General features: G+C 43.0%; 1 protein-coding gene across 4 annotated transcripts in view; it reads right to left on the bottom strand.

Moving 5' to 3' along the window:
* IQCH (IQ motif containing H) overlaps positions 1-20,982 on the bottom strand; it is a 127,186-nt gene that overhangs the window by 14,793 nt on the left and 91,411 nt on the right. The gene's annotated exons all lie outside the window — the stretch shown is intronic.

Genomic DNA, 20,982 nt, shown 5'->3' with positions numbered 1-20,982 from the left:
TTGCACCTAGCGAAATCACGCGTGGATACGCAGGTGCGCCATGGCATAATTGCGCTGGAATCCGCCAGCACTCAGAGCCACGGGGGCGATCACAGGTCACTGTTCCACCTTAGCAGCCCACCTCTGGATATGAATATCACCAGGCGCACACTGCCTATAATGAAAAGTGATTTCTTGGGGCGCTGAGGATACAGGAAAAGCATGCGAGGGCTTCGGGGGGTTGCCGTTTGGGCAACACTAACCTTGTAGTAATGGGGTAGCACTTCTATGACTACTATTGCTCAATAGGTATGAGACTCATGTATCACAAGCACAAGCAAGAGCCAGTGAAGGCGCTTGCTGGATCTGCAGAAGATACGTTCATCAATACCTGTTGACAGTTGGGTGGGAGATAACCAGAACCTACTAGAAACATAGAAACATAGAAGACTGACGGTAGAAAAAGACCTCATGGTCCATCTAGTCTGCCCTTATATTATTTCCTGTATTTTATCTTACGATGGATATATGTTTATCCCAGGCATGTTTAAATTCAGTTACTGTGGATTTACCAACCACGTCTGCTGGAAGTTTGTTCCAAGGATCTACTACTCTTTCAGTAAAATAATATTTTCTCACGTTGCTTTTGATCTTTCCCCCAACTAACTTCAGATTGTGTCCCCTTGTTCTTGTGTTCACTTTCCTATTAAAAACACTTCCCTCCTGAACCTTATTTAACTCTTTGACATATTGTTTCGATCATGTCCCCCCTTTTCCTTCTGTCCTCCAGATTGAGTTCATTAAGTCTTTCCTGATAGGTTTTATGCTTAAGACATTCCACCATTCTTGTAGCCCGTCTTTGGACCCGTTCAATTTTGTCAATATCTTTTTGTAGGTGAGGTCTCCAGAACTGAACACAGTATTCCAAATGTGGTCTCACCAGCGCTCTATATAAGGGGATCACAATCTCCCTCTTCCTGCTTGTTATACCTCTAGCTATGCAGCCAAGCATCCTACTTGCTTTTCCTACTGCCCGACCACACTGCTCACCCATTTTGAGACTAGATGCCAAGATATTTCCACCATTGCCATAGTTCTGCTGAATACTTGATTCCTTTACTGCTGTCTCACTTCTCATATTTTCTCATCCTTCCTACTATCTTCTTCTATCATTTTTTATGATTTATCAACCATTGTTTATTATGACCTATGATCTATGACAGTATTAGTGAACCTTTTCGGTACCAAGTGCCAAAACAGAGGCAGCCATGCACATGCACCAGAAACTGGAAGAGCAGCTGCTAGGTGCGCATGCATGCGCCAGGAAGATGATCTTCTGGTTTCCAGTCTGCACATGCATGCCGCCTACCTGGTCGTCTGGTTTCTGATGTGCATGCAAGCATGAAGAACAGCTGGCCAGGGCGCAATACGCGTGCCAAACCCCGCAAGATAATTTTCCAGGCGCGCACATGCACACCGGGCAGCTGCTCCCGCACCTGTGAAGACCAGCTGACTGGCACACTGGAACCCGGAAGAGCAACAGGCAATGGCTCGTGTGCCTGGAGAGATGGCTTTGTGCCACTTCCGGCATGCATGCCATATTTGCTATTTGCTATTTGCTATTTGCTATTTACTATTTACTATTTACTATTTATTATTTATTATTTGGATTTCTATGCCGCCCCTCTCCGAGGACTCGGGGTGGCTCACAACATATAATTACACAGTATACAAAATCTTGAATCCAATTAATTAATTAAGAATCTAACCCCCCCCCCCCCCAAAAGTATAAAAAACAATCATTCCATTCACTCAACATTTTCTCAACCCATTCATTGGCCAAGGGACAAAGATCTAATGGCTCCAGGCCTGGTGGCATAAGTGAGTCTTCTGACTCTTGCGGAAGGCAAGGAGGGTGGGAGGAGTATGAATCTCTGAGGGGAGTTGATTCCAGAGGGCCGGGCCCCCCACAGAGAAGGCTCTCCCCCTAGTCCCCGCCAAACGACATTGTCTAGTTCAGTGATTTTCAACCTTTTTTGAGCCGTGGCACATTTTTTACATTTACAAAATCCTGGGGCACACCACCAACCAAAATGACACAAAATGACACTCTAACTATAGATAACATTGTGATGCATTGTATATCACCCTCTGCGAGGGCCTCTTATAAAAAGAAAAAGGTCAAATATCTATATACACCATCAGGATAGACATAACCAGCTGAGGCTGAGGCTTCATCTAGTGGTGGCAACATTTACCTCCAGTCCTGACCAGGATTAGAAATTGGGACCATGGGGAAGAGCAGCAGCTTCAACTACTCGCCGCGGCCACACAATGACAAGTGTGCGGCAGCCCGAGCGGGGACCTGCCTGGGTGTGGGAGGCAGCCTGCTATTGGTTCATCTCTAGTGGTTGGGATGAATCCTAGAAGGTGATTGGTCAGTGAGTGTTCCCTGTTCCTCCACTCTTCCTGTCGTTGATAGCTGGAGGAATTGTATGGGGAATGTTTATGTTCGGATGGAGGCGGCTAGCGGCGGGCCGGATAAATGGCCTTCGCGGGCTGTATCCAGCACGCGGGCTGTAGTTTGGGGACTCATGTTTAATTTCCCCACGGCACACCTGACCATGTCTCATGGCACACTGGTTGAAAAACACTGGTCTAGTTGATGGAACCTGGAGAAGGGCGACTCTGTGGGACCTGACCCGTCACTGGGATTCATGCAGCAGAAGGTGGTCTTGGACGTATTCTGGTCCCATGCCATGCAGGGCTTTATAGGTCATAACCAACAAATTATGCACAAATTCCTTGTGTGTCCAATCACCCTTGACTAAAGAAAAGAATTCTATGATTCTATGGCTGACGTCTATAAGTTTCAGATGGTTTGGGGTGAATACCTGAAGTTAAACTTGGAAGAAGATTATCAGTGCGCCCACAGAGGTAAGCACTAGAGTTGTAAACCAACAACAGTGCAAATGCTGAAGAAGGTGCTTATTTATGACTGCATCCATGGCCACTTTCATATTTTTTAATGTAGCCATGACACACTGTATATCAAGTGACTGCAGCCAGTCATCTTCAGTTTCAGTTGTTCTATCTAAAACATATTTATAGCCACAAATTTGAAAGCTGGCTCATGCCAGAGAGAGCTTAGGAAACAAGCCATATATCAATTCTACCATTGTAAAGGATTAGAAGTGGGCATAAAATAGACCAGGATCTTCAGGGGAACCACTCAGCGCTCTGCAATAAATCATCTGTGTCAATTGAAAACAAAATGATTCCACTACCCTATTCTAGTAGGTTTGTTTAAAAAAGGAGGAAGAGGAGGAGAGGAGGAAGAGGAAGAAGAAGGAAGAAAGAGGAGGAGGAGGAGGAGGAGGAGGAGGAGGAGGAGAAGAAGAAGAAGAAGAAGAAGAAGAAGAAGAAGAAGAAGAAGAAGAAGAAGAAGAAGAAGAAGAAGAAGAAGAAGAACCGAGAGGGGCGGCATACAAATCTAATAAATGAAATGAAATGAAATGAAATGAAGAAGGAGGAGGAGGAGGAGGAGGAGGAAGACAAGGGAAAAGGAGGAGGAGGAAGAAGAGAAAGCTTGAGAAGTTTACTTTTTGTATTAAAGGACTATGAGGTTGTACAACTAAAGATGCCTGGGCTACACCCCCAGGGAACCTGTTCCTTCCTTCTGTGGCAGTGTTCCTCCACCTTGGCAACTTGAAGGTATGTGGACTTGAACTCTCAGAATTCCCCAGACAGCCTTACCGATTGGGGAACTCTGGGAGTTGGCCCACATATCTTCAAGTTGCCACGATGGAGGAATATTCTTTTAAGGGAACCTCTGCCCAACCTTTCCAAAGATCTTCCCATGGGCTGGAAATACACAAATTTTGGTCATGTCAAAGATGGACCAATTCTATGTTTCTAAACAAAAGTGCCCTAAACAGATAGCAACTGAAACAATATTCTTAATAGTACCTGGGATTTAGACCAGTGTTTCCCAACCTTGGCAGCTTGAAGATATTTGAATTCTGGGAGTTGAAGTCCAGATATCTTCAAGTTCCCAAGGTTGGGAAACACTAGAGCATATTAAAATATTCTTTAAAACTGCCTGGGATTTAGAACATGCTTAAATGTTGCAGACCAACTGAAAATGTAAGAATGCAATAGAAGCATTGGTACGGCTCACTTAGCCACAGCCATTTATTGGTTTATATACTGTAAATAACTCTGTTTTCTGGGCTTACAAGACACACGGAATGATAAATGAAGCCCACTGCCTGTGTTTTCATGACATCCAAGCTAATGGGTTGAGGTGCCACCGAGCAGAGATAGAGAGGATTAAAATATGCTTCAAGATGAGACAGCCAAGTGGTCAACATTTGGAAATTGAGATAAAATTCAATAAGGGAAACTGGAGGAGGAAGAAGACGAAGAGGAGGACGAAGGGGAAGAGGAGGTCAACCTATTAAAAACAAAACAAATCCAGCTCATCCATTCCATTTCCCTCTCCCCGCTCACACCATCAGAACTGATGAAGCTCCTTGGATGAGAAGAGAAATATTTTCTTCTTCCTCCTCAAAGGAAAAACAGCCCTGTTGTCTTTTGAAGAGAAAAGCACCTTTGAATAGCTGCCTTTTTACTTCTGGAGAACTGAGCTTTGGCCACGCACCTGGGCACAGGTTGCCCCCTCCCAGGAGGGTCTCCACCATGAACAGTGGCCCTTTAGAAGCAAATCTCCCAAAGAATGACTTGGAGAACCCAGCACATGGTAAATGGCATCATTATAAGGCTATTAAGGGGTCAGGCAGTCAAGGCCTCTTGCTAAACTGGGGCTAATTTCTGAATCATATTACAAATATGCCCCCTTTTATAACAGCAAATAAATCACGTCAGAAACGGTTAATAATGGACTGTCAAGCATCGGTTTTACTGTTAAATATCCTATTTGTCAACTTAAATATTTCTCATTGCTTAAGGAAAAAAAAGAGCTTGGATCTACTTTGAGTACAGTTCAGTGCGAAGATTTCCTTCTATTTCACTTCTATTTCACAGTATTTTTCTCTAGCACTCCGCTTCTAAATTTGCCCTACAGAGGCGCACACCCTTCGCTGGCCCTCAAAACTGCCATTTAACTAAAACAAAAGAATACAAAAAGAAAACTCTGCTGGATATCACCGAGGGCAATCTTTCACCAGAAGAGCCCTTCACTCCTCCACTCGAAACAGAATACCCTACGAAAATAGACTTACAATCCTGGGCCTAGAAAGCCTAGAACGACGGTGCCTAAAACATGATTTGAGTATTGCCCACAAGATCATATGCTGCAATGTCCTACCAGTCAATGACTACTTCAGCTTCAACCGCAACAACATAAGAGCACGCAACAAATTCAAACTTAATACGAACCGCGCCAAACTTGACTGTAAAAAATATGATTTCAACAATCGAGTTATCGAAGCGTGGAACTCATTACCGGACTCAATTGTGTCAACCCCTAACCCCCAACACTTCTCCCTTAGACTCTCCACGATTGACCTCTCCAGGTTCCTAAGAGGCCAGTAAGGGGCGTACATAAGTGCACTGGAGGGCCTTTTGTCCCCTGTCCAATTGTCTTTCCTTTCTTTCACCTATCTTATATATTCTCTTCCTTTCATATATCCTCTCGTCTAAGCCCACTTTCACCCTCTTTTATATTATCACATGTCTATTTTTCTTCCTATGTATTTGTGTATTGGACAAATGAATAAATAAATAAATAAAAATAAAATTTCCCCAGGATCTCAATGCTCCCAGGAAGCCCCCCCATTGGTTAGCAACTCAACCAGTAGTGGGTTGCTCCCGGTTCTGCCGGGTTCTGCGAACCAGTAGTGGGGGTGGCGGGAGATTCCACCCACCCACCCGGGATGCTTCTGCGCATGCACAAGAGAACCAGTAGCAATGGGATTTACAACCCACCACTGAACTCAACATTCTCCTCTCGTCTTCCCTGACAACCGGTTGCCAGAGGTTTCTTGCCCTGAGGCAGAATGGATTATATTATATATTTTGATGCTTGTTTTTTTTTACTATTCAATCAGAAGAATCCCTTTCTGTCTTCTGTTTTACAGACATATCTGTTCCTACGGCTAGCTAGTAGATCTGTGATTAACAAAATGACCACTAGATGGCAGCAACGAGACACTGAGATATTAACTCTCTGCTGACCTCTAGCAACCTTCAGATTATTGCAAACAAATCCAAGCTACCCATACCTGCCCTCTTCCCTGCTGGCTCCAATAATTTTCTTATATGATCCAAGGACTAGGAGTTGGGCTGCCTGGAATTCTAGAGCGTTCAAAGCAACATATGGGGAGAAGATCAGAATACAGAGATAAGAATAACATAGTTGTGACTCTTCTAGTCCAACCCCCTACTCTAGCAGGAGACCGTATACCAATTCAGACAAATCCTGAACAATCTCTTCTTAAAAACCTCCAGTTATGGAGCACCCACAGCTTCTGAAGGTAGGTCATTCCACTGGTTAATTGTTGTCCCTGCCCTATGAGACTAGACTTTCAATCCTGGGCCTAGAAAGTTTAGAACTAAGACGCCTTAAACAAGATCTAAGTATTGCCCACAAGATCATATGCTGCAACGTCCTGCCTGTCGGCGACTACTTCAGCTTCAACCACAACAACACAAGAGCACACAACAGATTTAAACTTAATATTAACCGCTCCAAACTTGACTGTAAAAAATATGACTTCAGTAACCGAGTTGTCGAAGCGTGGAACTCATTACCGGACTCCATAGTGTCATCCCCAAACCCCCAACACTTTACCCTTAGATTATCTACGGTTGACCTATCCAGATTCCTAAGAGGTCAGTAAGGGGCGAGTACAAGTGCACTAGAGTGCCTTCCGTTCCCTGTCCTATTGCTCTCCTATATCTCCTATACCTTTCTTCTATTCCTATATCTTTTCTTCTATTCTTTCGTTGATATGTTCTATTACTATATCTTCTTTTCTATTCTTTCATATATTTTACTATGAGTATCTCCTCTATAACCTTCATCATGTATTTTACTATGTGTATATAGATATATACCCACCATCTTGCAGCTGTTAGTTGTTTTGCCTTCAGGTGCTTTGGAGAAGAGGTCAACCCCATCTTCTCTCTAACAGTCCCTCAGGTACTGGAAGAAGTATCATGCTGCCCCCTGGCCCTCACACTTTCATCAGGAGATGCAGCATGAACAATGCACAATTTTGCTTGCACTCAGAGATCCCTTGCACTCTGCAAAGCTGGCATCGTTCCACCGATTTCATCTGCCCAGCCTATCTAGAGACTTCTATTTCACCTCTTCCAACATCACACCTTTAGTTTTGGGTTGTTTTTTTTTTTTTTTAGAACTTCCGAGTCTTATTTAACAGGCCTCATTATCTGTTGTTAAATGTCATAATCCCTCAATTGCACTTCTCCATCTCCAGTGAAACAATTTTGTGTGTCATTTTCTATTGGACTATTAAATTGGTCAGCTTTGCCAAACACAGTATGAGCTTATCAGAGGCCATTTAGATATTTGGGTCTGGAGGAAATGGTGGTTTTAAAGGATAGCAGTAAGGAATGCTATCCTGCCTTGTTTGCCATTTGCACTCAACCAATCTTTCATCTGATTCATAATCGGGGAGGATCATTTCAAAGTGTTGGTTATGACCTATAAAGCCCTTCATGGCATCGGACCATAATATCTCCGGGACCGCCTTCTGCCGCACGAATCCCAGCGACTGGTTAGGTCCCACAGAGTTGGCCTTCTCTGGGTCCCGTCGACTAAGCAATGTCGTTTGGCAGGACCCAGGAGAAGAGCCTTCTCTGTGGCGGCCCCAGCCCTCTGGAACCAGCTCCCCCCAGATATCAGAGTTGCCCCCACTCTCCTTGCCTTTCGCAAGCTCCTTAAAACCCACCTCTGTCGTCAGGCATGGGGGAATTGAAATTTTCCCTTCCCCCTAGGCTTATAGAATTTATACATGGTATGTTTGTATGTATGAGTGGTTCCATCAATTGGGGTTTTTAAGATAAGTTGCCAAGGTTGGAGACCCCTGATCTAGCTGTTATTTATTTACTTTTATTTTATTTTATTTTATTTGTCAAACAACTATAGGATGGTAGTATATACAGTGATGGGCGACCAAAAATTTTACTACCACATTGTGGGCATGACTCATGCATTTTGTTTCAATATCTTTCAGTGCAAATTATTTATTTATTATTTATTTATTAATTAGATTTGTATGGCGCCCCTCTCCGTAGACTCGGGGCGGCTAACAACAGTAAAAAGACAATATGAACAAATCTAATATTAAAAGTAATGTAAAAAAACCCAATTTAAGAAACCAATCATACATACAGACATACCATGCATAAATTTTATAAGCCTAGGGGGAAGGGAATATCTCAATTCCCCATGCCTGATGACAGAGATGGGTTTTAAGGAGGTTACGAAAGGCAAGGAGGGTGGGGGCAACTCTGATATCTGGGGGGAGTTGGTTCCAGAGGGTCAGGGCCGCCACAGAGAAGGCTCTTCCCCTGGGTCCTGCCAAACGACATTGTTTAGTCGATGGGACCTGGAGAAGGCCAACTCTGTGGGACCTAACTGGTCGCTGTTATTCATGCTGCAGAAGATGGTCCTGGAGATATTCTGGTCCGATGCCATGAAGGGCTTTGGGTGCTCTGGGGTGGAGCTCCAAATTTTGCTACCGGAACTGCGTTCCTGATCGTTCTCGTAGGAGGCCATCACTGAGTCTATATAAACATAACACAGTCAGGAAGTAATGATAAAAGAAGACAGTAGGACAGGGACGGTAGGCACAATGGTGCGCTTATGCACGCCCTTTACCAGACCTTTTAGAAAGGGGAGAGGTCAACTGTAGACAATCTAAGGTAGAAACTTTTGGGGTTTGGGGAAGAAACAACAAAGTCAGGTGGTAGTAAAAATTTTGGTAGCCCTTCATTGTCTACAGGTGTCGCGATCAGATCAGAAAACATGATAGTCTCTTATTGTGATAATGGCTTCAGGGAGGGATGCATTTTACCATGTTTCACAGATAAATATGATGTCGAATTTAGCAGTTTTTAGTAAGAGAAGGAGTTCGGGTGTTTTGTTAACGATGATTCTTGAATTCATTAGTTTGCATTTAAGATTATCAGAAGCAGTGTTCCCTCTAATTTTTTTGGGGGGTGGGCGAAAAAGTATAGTGTCTGAGAGGCAGTCCCTTCGGGATTGGGCGGCACAGAAATAATAAACAAACAAACAAACAAACAAACAAACTAACTAAAAACCCACCCTGTTTTGCCTCAGAGAATTTCAAAATAAAATACTGTACTGTGTGTCTATAACAGTGAGCTCATAATAGGGCAACTCTATCAATATCAAAATGCCATTTAAATAGTTGAGCTAGTTTCAAACTAGATTTTGATTTTCTTTCTCTCTTCCTTGCTCCCATTCTTTTTCTTTCTCTTTTCCTTCCTCTCTTTTTTCTGTTTCTCTCTCTTCCTCTCTTCCTCTCTCTCTCCTTCCCTCTCACTCTTTCCCTCTCGGCTTCTGGGCAGGTTTGGAATTGGAGTTGATGATGATTTTTAAGTGAGCGATTGCTCACTGCTCAGCTTAGAGGGAACTAGGATCAGAAGTTGCTGACACCTGGTGAAAAAATAAAGTCACAGCCCAGCAACTGGGACCTCTTTGGAAAAGACTGAAGCTCCTGGCTTTCATTTGTGGGCAAAAAAAGAAAAAAGGAAGACCTTGTAAGAGCTTTTGAGCGACAGAGCCCTAAGCAAAGCCCTCAACCCTGAATGTATCCTTGACTTGTGACCACTGGGCCCTTTGTAAACCGAAGCCCCTTTAAATAACTAAATCTACGGAGGTCTCTTACACCCAAACTCATTTTCACTCCTTTCACACTTCTTTGGAGGGTTCAAAGTAGGTGGGCGTGTGAGGTCAAAGGAGAAAGGAGAAGAAGCTGAGTGGCTCCTCTCAGCCTCTTGGTTAATGGAGATATTTTCTCCACCGCAGGGGAAAGGAAAATTCAGTTTTGCTGTTGATGCCCACCGAATGTGATATTGATCTCAGGATGCCTTAAGCAGCGAGCATTTCGGCTGGAATCGTATTTCTCTCCCATCTCTGTCGTGCCATAACTCTTCCCCTTAAGTCGTTGTGATGGCATCCATCATGGCCTGAATCAGCTGCAGGCTCCTAAGCCTATCTTGGAAGTTCTCCCTACCTCCCTCTGCCCCAATTTTCTCTCTCAGCATCTGACCCTCCATTTCCCCCCCTTCCCTCCTATTCCAAAGGCCCATCAACTCCCCCCATGCACCTTTTCCACCCCTGTTGTCAGCCTTCATCCATACTGTTTTGGTCATTACCATCTTCTGAGATGTATCCACCACCACTTTTAAGTGTAGCTGATCTCCAGTCTCCCCTCCAAGTATTAACCAGGGATATCCCTGCTTAGCATTTAGATCAGCCTAGGTCAGGAGCAAGGGATCCAAGGATGCAATTCTTGCATCATTAGCAGCCAATAAATCCTGTGTCTCCATCCTCCACTTGAGTTGTGTAGGTTGGGCAAGCTCAGCCAATTTGGTTTATAAAGACCCAACGGTGCCGTACCATTCCCATATCATTCGCAGCCATCCAAATTCTCAGTTGATGGCAACAGAATGCAAAACATGCATACATTTATTTATTTTTTATTTTATTTGTCAAGTACATATTGGTAATATATATAGATATAATATAGTTTATATACATAAGATGGGTACTGATAAGAGGGAACATTAGGACCAGATGGTAGACACACTGGTGCACTTATGCACACCCCTTGCCCACCTCTTAGAAATTGGGTGAGGTCAACGGGGGACAGTCTAAGGGTAAAGTTTGGGGGTGTTAGACGATGAAACCACAGAGTCACACAGTGAGTTCCTGGCATTAACCACTCTGTTGCTAAAATCGTATTTTCTACAGTCAAGTTTGGAGCAGTTCACTTTGAGTTTGTATCTGTTGTCTGCTTGTGTATTGTTGAAGCTGAAAAAGTCATTGACAGGAAGGATGTTGTAGCAGATAATTTTATGAACTATTATTTATTATTATTATTATTATTTATTACATTTGTATGCCGCCCCTCTCCGAAGACTCGGGGCGGCTAACAACAATATAAAAAGACAATGTAAACAAATCTAATATTAAAAACAATCTAAATAAACGACTATTTAAAAAAACACTCATACATACAAGCATACCATGTATACATTCTATAAGCCTAGGGGGAAGGGAAATTTCAATTCCCCCATGCCTGACAACAGAGGTGGGTTTTAAGGAGCTTGCGAAAGGCAAGGAGGGTGGGGGCAACTCCGATATCTGGGGGGAGCTGGTTACAGAGGGTCGGGGCCGCCACAGAGAAGGCTCTTCTCCTGGGTCCCGCCAGACGACATTGCTTAGTCGATGGGACCCGGAGAAGGCCAATTCTGTGGGACCTAACCGGTCGCTGGGATTCGTGCGGCAGAAGGCTGTTGTTAGGTCATGCCGAAGGCGATATAGTTTTAAGCTTTCAAAGCCCAGGATTTCAAGCCTGGTTGCATAAGGTATTCTGTGGCGGGTACATTGAGGGCTCTTCTCGTAAAGTATCTCTGGACACTTTCTAATGTATTTATGTCCGATATTTATTTATTTATTTATTTCATTTTTATGGCGCCCTTCTCCTCAGACTCAGGGGGGTTTACAACATGTTAGCAATAGCACTTTTTAACAGAGCCAGCATATTGCCCCCACAATGCGAGGTGGGTTCCAGACAGATGAGCTGTATTCAAGGATTGGTCTGGCAAATGTTTTGTATGCTCTGGTTAATAGTGTGAGATTACTGGAGAAGAAGCTACATAAGATTAGGTTAACAACTCTTGAAGCCTTTTTGGCAATGTTGTTGCAGTGGGCTTTGGCACTTAGGTCATTTGATATGAGTATTCCAAGGTCTTTTACAGAGTGAGGGCTGTCTGAAAGGTCTTGTCTATTCAGCTTCAGATTCTTCTTGCCAATGTGTAGGACAGAGCATTTGTTGGTTGAGATTCAGAGTTGCCAGATTTTGAACCAAAGTCAAAGTTTTTTTTGGAGGGTAGCAGTGTTGTTGGTAGTGCTGTAGATTTTTACATCATCAGTGAATAGAATGCAGTCGCTTGTGATGTGATCGCAAAAGTCATTTATATAGAGTGTTGGTCCTAGTACACTGCCTTGGGGTACATCACTGTTAACAGGAATGGGATTAGATAGGTTGCTCCCTATTTTGCTGTAGGTTTGACAGGAATGCAGTTATCCAGTCATGCGAGGATTCAGAGATGTCGTAGGATTTCGGTTTTAGAAGTAGTTTATCATGAACCATAGTTTTGGAATTGCACTCAGTATCACTGTTGATACTATCTTTGCTTTCGTTTGCCATAGTCGTTCTACTTCAATGTTCAGGTCTTGTATTTTGTAATTTTCTTCCCTTTTTTCTCTTCTATTCCATTGTCTCCAGGGATTGCAACATCCATTATGAAAACTTTTCTTTGTTTTTCTTATTGACAATTGATAGATCTGTAAAGTAATGCAGCAGGTGCTTCTCTGAATTCAAACGGTCCCGCAACACTTTAAGCTTCTTAATTTTCTATTATTTTGCCTATTTCGTGGTCCTGCGACTCCCGCCAGTTCTTGCTTGCAGCAAAATTGTGTTTCTTGTAGATTTTCCAATGTACATGATGGACAAGCAGTGATTTGGATAAGTGAGAAGACAGATAGGGTCTTTCTGAATGGAGAAGCAGGTGTTTGAAAGGAAGGAAGCACCAGGGTTCCTTCGGGAAATATCAGAGAGGCTTTGATGATACCCAACTTGGGATAAACATATATCCATCCTAAGATAAAATATAGGAAATAGTATAAGGGCAGACTATATGGACCATGAGGTCTTTTTCTGCCGTCAGTCTTCTATGTTTCTATGTTTTTTCTATATATCATTGTTGCTACTTTGTTGTACTGTTGCTTGTAGTCAGTTTTTGTGATCTTCTTGCACCAGCCAACAAGCAGTTCCGCTATTTCTTCAGCTTCTTTGCTGAGGCAACATTTACTGTCTGTTGCTCTGTTCTCAATTCTGGATTTGTATCCCTTTGTGCTTAAGGCTTGGCCTTGTGCACCTAGGATTACCCCTGTCTTTCTTCAATTTCCCTGCTCTTAGCCTTTGCTAGGTCTTGATATTTGTTTTGCCTACTAGCATTTTTATGAACTGGCCATCTAATACTTTGAACATAAGAACATAAGAAGAGCCATACTGAATCAGGCCAAATCCCATTGAGTCCAGCATTCTGTGTCACACAGTGGCCATGGGGATCTTGAGCAGAAAGAGAAGGTAAAACCCTCCCTTTCCCTTGACCCCCAACAAATGGTACTCAAGGGACTCCTGCTTGCCTCAACCAACATAGAGGCAGCACATGGACATCCGTTTCAATAACCACCAATACACTTGGCATCCATGAATCTGTGTCATCCTGCCTTGAAGCTATCCAGGCTGACAGCTGTCACGACCGCTTCTGGAGGTGAATTCCATAAATCAACGATCCTCTGGGTGAAGAAATATTTCCCTTGATTTGTCCTCACTTTCTTACCTATGAGCTTTAGGGAGGGCCCCCTCGTCCTAGTATTGTGTGATAGAGAAAAGTATTTTCAATTCTTCATTTGGCCTTTTTGTAGGTCAGTCTGATCTCTCCGATATTCAGTGAACTTTCATGGTACACAAACATCAGTGCATCTTCTTTACTATCCTTCACTTTTTCGTTCCATGCTCTTCATTCTTCCTCAACTGTCTGGTACTTACAACATTCCACACCCACACATGCGCCTTGGTAACAGATTCCGCCAACACCACTGCATGGATGAAGGACAAGATTTCATTGTCATTATTTTTCTGATTCTATTTCTGAGATCTTTTTTAGTCCAGTCCACTATTCCAATCTAATAAATTGAATTGCTCAGGTGTTAATTGCTTTGATGGTGTTTCCTCTACTGAGTTTGGACTTTAAGGTCTTCTTCACTATCTTGATGTGTTCATTTCTAATCTTTTTGAGTTCAGTGTGCTTAATGTTGTCGGCTTGACTTGTGGTGAATGTCTTCATCCAGACTCTTCATGCAAGCTCCATAGGACTCCTTGTTTGATTTCTTCTCACTATTTTCCCCTGTTGATGAATACAGCTTTAGGTTTTCAGATTATTATTACTATTACTATTACGCACGAATCCCAGCGACCGGTTAGGTCCCGTCGACTAAACAATGTCGTCTGGCGGGACCCAGGAGAAGAGCCTTCTCTGTGGTGGCTCCGACCCTCTGGAACCAGCTCCCCCCAGAGATTAGGATTGCCCCCACCCTCCTTGCCTTTCGGAAACTCCTTAAAACCCACCTCTGCCATCAGGCATGGGGGAATTGAAACATCTCCCCCTTGCCCATGTAGTTTCTGTGTATGATTCAACTGTGTGTTTGTTTTTTATATATTGGGGTTTCTTTTGGATTTTTTAACCTAAAACTGTAATTTAGATTGCTAAATATTAGATTTGTTCCTATGTATTGTTTTTTACCATTGTTGTGAGCCGCCCCGAGTCTATGGAGAGGGGCAGCATATAAATCCAATAAATCTAATCTAATTTAATCTACTACTGGTAATTTTAATTATTATTTTAATTCAGATTATTATTATTTCTTTGCTGTCCCACTCAACAACACAGGAGATTCTCTGTAAAATATAAAAGTTCAGAGTGAATAAAGCCACAGTTAGGGCATCATTCCTTATAGGAGGCACCTAAATGTTTCAGCTTTAAAATTTGAGGAGGGCTGGGAAGCATAAATTCTTAAACAGTTGCTAAATTATCGTTTTTCTTCATTCCATTTAATTGTTTTTCTGCCTCCAATACTGACTTCTAAATTTTTTTTACAGAAAGTGCACCTACTTTTTTGCGTGTGCAGGAGTTACTTTTGAAAAGAAAAGGCTAGATTATTCAGTAAAAACGCCAATTAGTAAAATATTCATGCAAACCGGTTCCCAAAAGAGAGCGGTCTTTAGGATGCTTAAAATTCACAATGGGACTGAACATTTTAGCTGGGATTACAGTTACCTGATTTGGCTGCCATCTAGTGGCAGTTGGTGAGATACTTTGATTTACCAAACATATCTAGCCCAGAGGTCTCCTCAAATTCTGGGAATTGAAGTCCTCCAAGCTTAGAGATTCTAAGGTTGGAGACCCCGATCGAGCCAAAATATACTGCTCAAAAAAATAAAGGGAACACTTAAACAACACAATATAACTCCCAAGTAAATCAAACTTGTGTGAAATCAAACTGTCCACTCAGGAAGCAAACACTGATTGACAATCAATTTCACATGTTGTCAGCACATTCAACTTTGTACAGAACAAAGTGTTAAGAATATTTAATTTATTCAGATCTAGGATGTGTTCTTTGAGTGTTCCCTTTATTTTTTTTTTGGGAGCACTGTATATTACAGGAAGTCCTGGACTTACAAGCGTTCATTTAGTGACTGTTCAAAGTTACAACGGCACTGAAAATCCTCACACATAACAACTGTCGCAATACCGTGCAGAATGTGGCCGCGAGAGCTATTGTGGGGCTTCCTAGATTTGCCCACGTTTCTACACTGGCTGCCGATCAGTTTCCGGTCACAATTCAAAGCGTTGGTAATGACCTTTAAAGCCCTACATGGCATTGGACCAGAATACCTCCGGAACTGCCTTCTACTGCACGAATCCCAGCGGCCAATAAGGTCCCACAGAGTTGGCCTTCTCTGGGTCCTGTTGACCAAACAATGTTGTTTGGCGGGCCCCAGGGGAAGAGCCTTCTCTGTGGCGGCCCCGGCCCTCTGGAATCAACTCCCCCCGCAGATTAGAACAGCCCCCACCCTCCTTGTCTTTCACAAGTTACTCAAGACCCACCTATATCGCAAGGCATGGGGGAACTAAGACATCTCCCCCAGGCTTTTTATATAGAATCTAATAATAAATATTTCATGTTTGGTGTGTATGTGCTGTATGGTTTTTAATGATTGGGGGTTTTATATATTTTTATTATTAGATTTGTCCCATTGTTATACTGTTTTATTACTGTTGTGAGCCGCCCCGAGTCTTCAGAGGGGGCGGCACACAAATCTAATAAATAATAATAATAATAATCCCCACGGTCAAATGATAAAATTTATCATGGTAACCAGCATGTAATTTGTGACTGCTGTGATAAGACTTTCCTAGCCAGCGTTTGATAAGCAATGTTGATGGGGAAAGCTGGATTTGTTTCACAACATTGTGATTCCCTCGAGACCCAATTAACAGCGGCAACAAAAAGGTCATAAAAATTGACCACCACTCACTCAACAACCATCCTGTTTAGCAAAGGATGTTCTGGTCCCAACTGCGGTTGTCTGTTGAGGCCTCTCTGTCCGGGAGAGATCCACTATTGCTATGAAAGGCCCCCCATGGAGGAGAGACAGATCCTGAAGGACTGCAGCCAAGCATTCAAACGCAGAGGCCTTTTCTGGAGAAGTTGGGCCACTGAGAACACAAGTAGCAATGCGCTGCTGGTGATCTAAGTATTTGGGGAGGGCAGAAGCCCTGTCAGGCCGAAGCCATTTGATCTATCTATCTATCTGTCTGTCTGTCTGTCTGTCTGTCTGTCTGTCTGTCTGTCTGTCTGTCTATCTATCTGTCTATCTATCTCTTTCTATCTTTCTATCTTTCTATCTATCTATCTATCTTTCTTTCTATCTATCTATCTATCTATCTATCTATCTATCTATCTATCTTTCTTTCTATCTATCTATCTATCTATCTATCTATCTATCTATCTATCTATCTTTCTATCTATCTTTCTTTCTTTCTATCTATCTTTCTATCTATCTTTCTATCTATCTATCTATCTATCTATCTATCTATCTATCTATCTATCTATCTATCTATCTCTATCTTTCTATCCATCCATCCATTTATCCATCCATCCATCCATCTATCTACAGGCATTTATCCATCTATCCATCCATCCTTCCTTCCTTCCTTCCTTCCTTCCTTCCTTCCTTCCATCCATCCATCCATCCATCCATCCATCCATCCATCCAAAACATGTACAAGATGGTAGGCATAGGTATAAACAAACAAAGTACAGGTAAATTAGGAGAACAGGACATAAGACAGGGATGGTGGGCATAATGGTGAGCTTATGCACACCCCTTGCAGACCTCTCAGGAATGGGATGAGGTCAATGTAGATGGTCTAAGGTTGAAGCTTTTGGTGGTTTGGGGAAGAAACCACAGAGTCAGGTAGTGCATTCCAGGCATTGATCACTCTATTGCTAAAGTCGTATTTTCCGCAGTCGAGTTTAGAGCGGTTTATATTGAGTTTGAATCTATGGTGTGCTCGTGTATTACTGCAGTTGAAGATGAAGTATTCATTGACAGGTAGGACATTGTGGCAGATTAGTTTATGAACTACATTTAGAGCATAATGAAGGTTGAACTGAACTGAAGAAGCTTCTTGGATGAGAAGTGAAACGTCTTCAAGGAAAAACCAAGGAAGTCCTGTTGCCAGTTGAAAAAAAAGCACCTTTAGGGGCAAAATGACCTCCTGATTGTGAAACATTTTGAAAGCAGGGCTGGTCCGGCCAGGTGGTTGGACAATTCTTGAGACCTGGAGGAGATGCTCAGAAGGCGTGGGATGAGGCGAGATAGGAACACTCCAGTGGTGGGTTCTGGTTTTCTTCCCTGCCGGTTCACTCAGGGACAAGCGGTGCAGGTGCACTTCTCACATGCATGCACAGTGCTAAAACAAAGCTTCTGCACATGAGCAAAAGCTAAAAACAATATGGCGGTGCCTCTGGTGTCACCAAGAGAACCAGCTTGAAGGCGTGGCAGGCCTGCGTCACTGCTGATTCCAGCCACCCAGGCTGCCAAGTTACTACTGGTTTTATAGAACCGGTCTGAACCAGGCACGAGTTGCCAGTACTGCCACTGGTGCAATGCCCACGTGCAGCTTTGCTTCTCCTGCATGCACCCGCGCATGTGCCAGCAAGATTTTGCTTCTGTGCATGCACAAGAAGAAAAATCTCACAAGGGGACATGCGGGCGTGTGAGATTTCAGCAATTTCCGCGCATGCACAGAAGCAAAATCTTATTGGGATGTGCGCGCACGCAGGAGAGGCGAGCTGCATTTTCTTCTTTGAGATCTGTGAATGCCAAAGCCCCTTCTTAAAGGTCATTGCAAGGACCAGTTTCCTCCTTAGTAGATTCCCCGAAAGCCTCAATGGAAGAGTGCCTCCTACAATGCTCTCCAGAACTCTTGATCAGCTTCAGTCTTAAAGCAGCGCTTGCAGGGGTGGGCAGCAGGCAGGACGGGGTGGAACGCAGTTCCACTGGAGGAAATGAAGATGTGTGCGCAGCTCCAGCTGATTGGCGGCTGCCACTTCCTGGATTACTGGTCTCAGCTCGGCTCTCCTTTTTTCCCCTGCTGCTGCTGCGTCTCCGCTCCTTGCTTTTTTCCTCTTTCCTCCTTCCTGGCCTTGGATGAGCTTCCCTCTCTCCTGCCCGGCTCCCCTCCAGCCTCATGCGGCCACCTCCCGCCTGAGCGGCAAGCAGAAGGCATGTGTGGAAACGGCACTGGCAGCATTTATGCTCCTGGCAACACCCATTCGCCTAACTACCCAGCCTGAGACAGGGAGGAGGGTGCAGGAAACGCAAAGCAAATTGTCACCCCAGTGAGTGACACTTACAACTGACAAGGTTGTAAGTCGACGTCTTAACAGTTCACTTGAACGATGATGATCGTTCAAGACACTCCAACCTGGTCACAGGGCCGGCAAGCCACCCCTACCCAATCACATGACCATTAAGCCACACCCACAAAATAAGCCACACCCACAGTGTGGCAGTAAATATTTTGGCTGCCCGTTACTGAGCGCTTGGCAGAGATGACCCTGGAAACGGTTTCATTCCCCCAATCTATAAAATCACCCAGGATAGTTTGAGGTCTAATGGAGGATTACATGTTTTACAAAACGTATTGTCTCACCAATAACCTGCCTTGCAATGTTTGTTTATAATTCCAACTTCTGCTTTTAACAACGTTTGTGGGGAAAAAACAAAGAGCTAACGAAAGAAAGGCTCGGAAATGCAGATCTTGACAGGCAGAAACTCAGTCAGATAAAGGGCCCCCGGTCCCTTTCTCAAACTAATTTGTGCAGTGTCTGCTTGAGAGTTTGATTTGATTCATTTTGCTTTGTGATGATGAAGGTTGCATTGGGGAATCAAAACTTTCAGATTTCTTTAATCATTGCAGTGACGAGAGAAAAGTCTTCATGTACCTACTCCGCTTCCCTTAGCCAATTACATATCCCTTTCAACAGGCTAGCTGGGTCATTTCTAAAACTGTTTGCTGAACTAATTAAAAAAAAAATCCTACACGAACTGTCTAACAGTTAATCAGTGAAATAACAGATTGAAGAAGGTATTAAAGTCATGTCAGGGAAAAATGGATAACTATTTTTCCCAGCCAAAAAAGAACAGAGAAGGTGTTTAGAAAACAGATTTGCTCTCAAACATTCTTGCTTAATATATATTTAGAATTTAATCCATCATTAAAAGATGTTTCATTGATGCTCGTCAGGAAAAAAAAAGAATTTATACTGATCAGAAAGGAAGATGGATTTGTCCTTCTAAAATAAATTCTTTGTATGGAAGGTACACTCATTAACATGGTTCAGCATGCAATAATAATCAATATCAGTGCAATCTCTGAATGAGAAGAGACTCAAGGGAGGCGGAGGGAATTGGTACCCGTGGTTTTCCTACTTTAACATCCTTATTTGATTGGCGTTAGCACTGCTGCCCTCTAGCTTCCCATCCTAGTCCTTCACGTGGCCAAGAATCAAGCCAGCAGAAGTCACAAATGAAGTTTTGGGATTGGAGACAATACTGCCATGGGGAAATGAATGGTCTTCCTCAGAAGCTTCCTTGGGCATCCCCCAGACCCAGAAGTTCATGTCTGAAGAAGCCAGGATGCTCTCTGGAGACCCCAAACCACAATAGAAATCTTACCATTTTATCACACCCGTTGGACATAATTTTTGTTCCTTTTAAGTTTTGCCTGGTAGTCACAACCGAACCTTCATATTCTGCCTCCCCCACAATTTATCAGATAATTGGATGTACAGTTTTTACAGTTATTATATGAGCTGCTTCTGATAGTTCTGATGTTTGGTTGTGGTTTCCAAAAACTGATTTGTTGCTGCTCCGAATTGAGCAGTTTCGCTTTGGCCCGATTACATTGTCAGCCAACAGTTCTTCAAACTGTTCACTTAAGTCTTGCTCCTCACTGTCAATCAGTTCTGTTATTGTCTGAGAGGATAGTCAGTTCATAAAATCTATAAGAATGGTGGAAGGTCTTAAGCATAAAACGTATCAGGAAAGGCTTAATGAACTCAATCTGTATAGTCTGGAGGACAGAAGGAAAAGGGGGGACATGATCGAAACATTTAAATATATTAAAGGGTTAAATAAGGTTCAGGAGGGAAGTGTTTTTAATAGGAAAGTGAACACAAGAACAAGGGGACACAATCTGAAGTTAGTTGGGGGAAAGATCAAAAGCAACATGAGAAAATATTATTTCACTGAAAGAGTAGTAGATGCTTGGAACAAACTTCCAGCAGACGGGGTTGGTAAATCCACAGTAACTGAATTTAAACATGCCTGGGATAATCATATATCCATTGTAAGATAAAATACAGGAAATAGTATAAGGGCAGACTAGATGGACCATGAGGTCTTTTTCTGCCGTCAGTCTTCTATGTTTCTATGTTCCCTTAGAGACAAAACTAGATTGTACTGTGTTGAAATAACTAAGGAGACAGAAACAGCCATGTTACTCGAAGCAATGTGATAAGTAGGCCACATTTGTAGTAATGGGCTTACTGAATAT

Source organism: Erythrolamprus reginae, chromosome 10 (assembly GCF_031021105.1).
Source record: "Erythrolamprus reginae isolate rEryReg1 chromosome 10, rEryReg1.hap1, whole genome shotgun sequence".
NCBI classification, from domain to species: Eukaryota; Metazoa; Chordata; class Lepidosauria; order Squamata; family Dipsadidae; genus Erythrolamprus; species Erythrolamprus reginae.
This window is presented reverse-complemented; position numbering and strand designations above follow the sequence as displayed.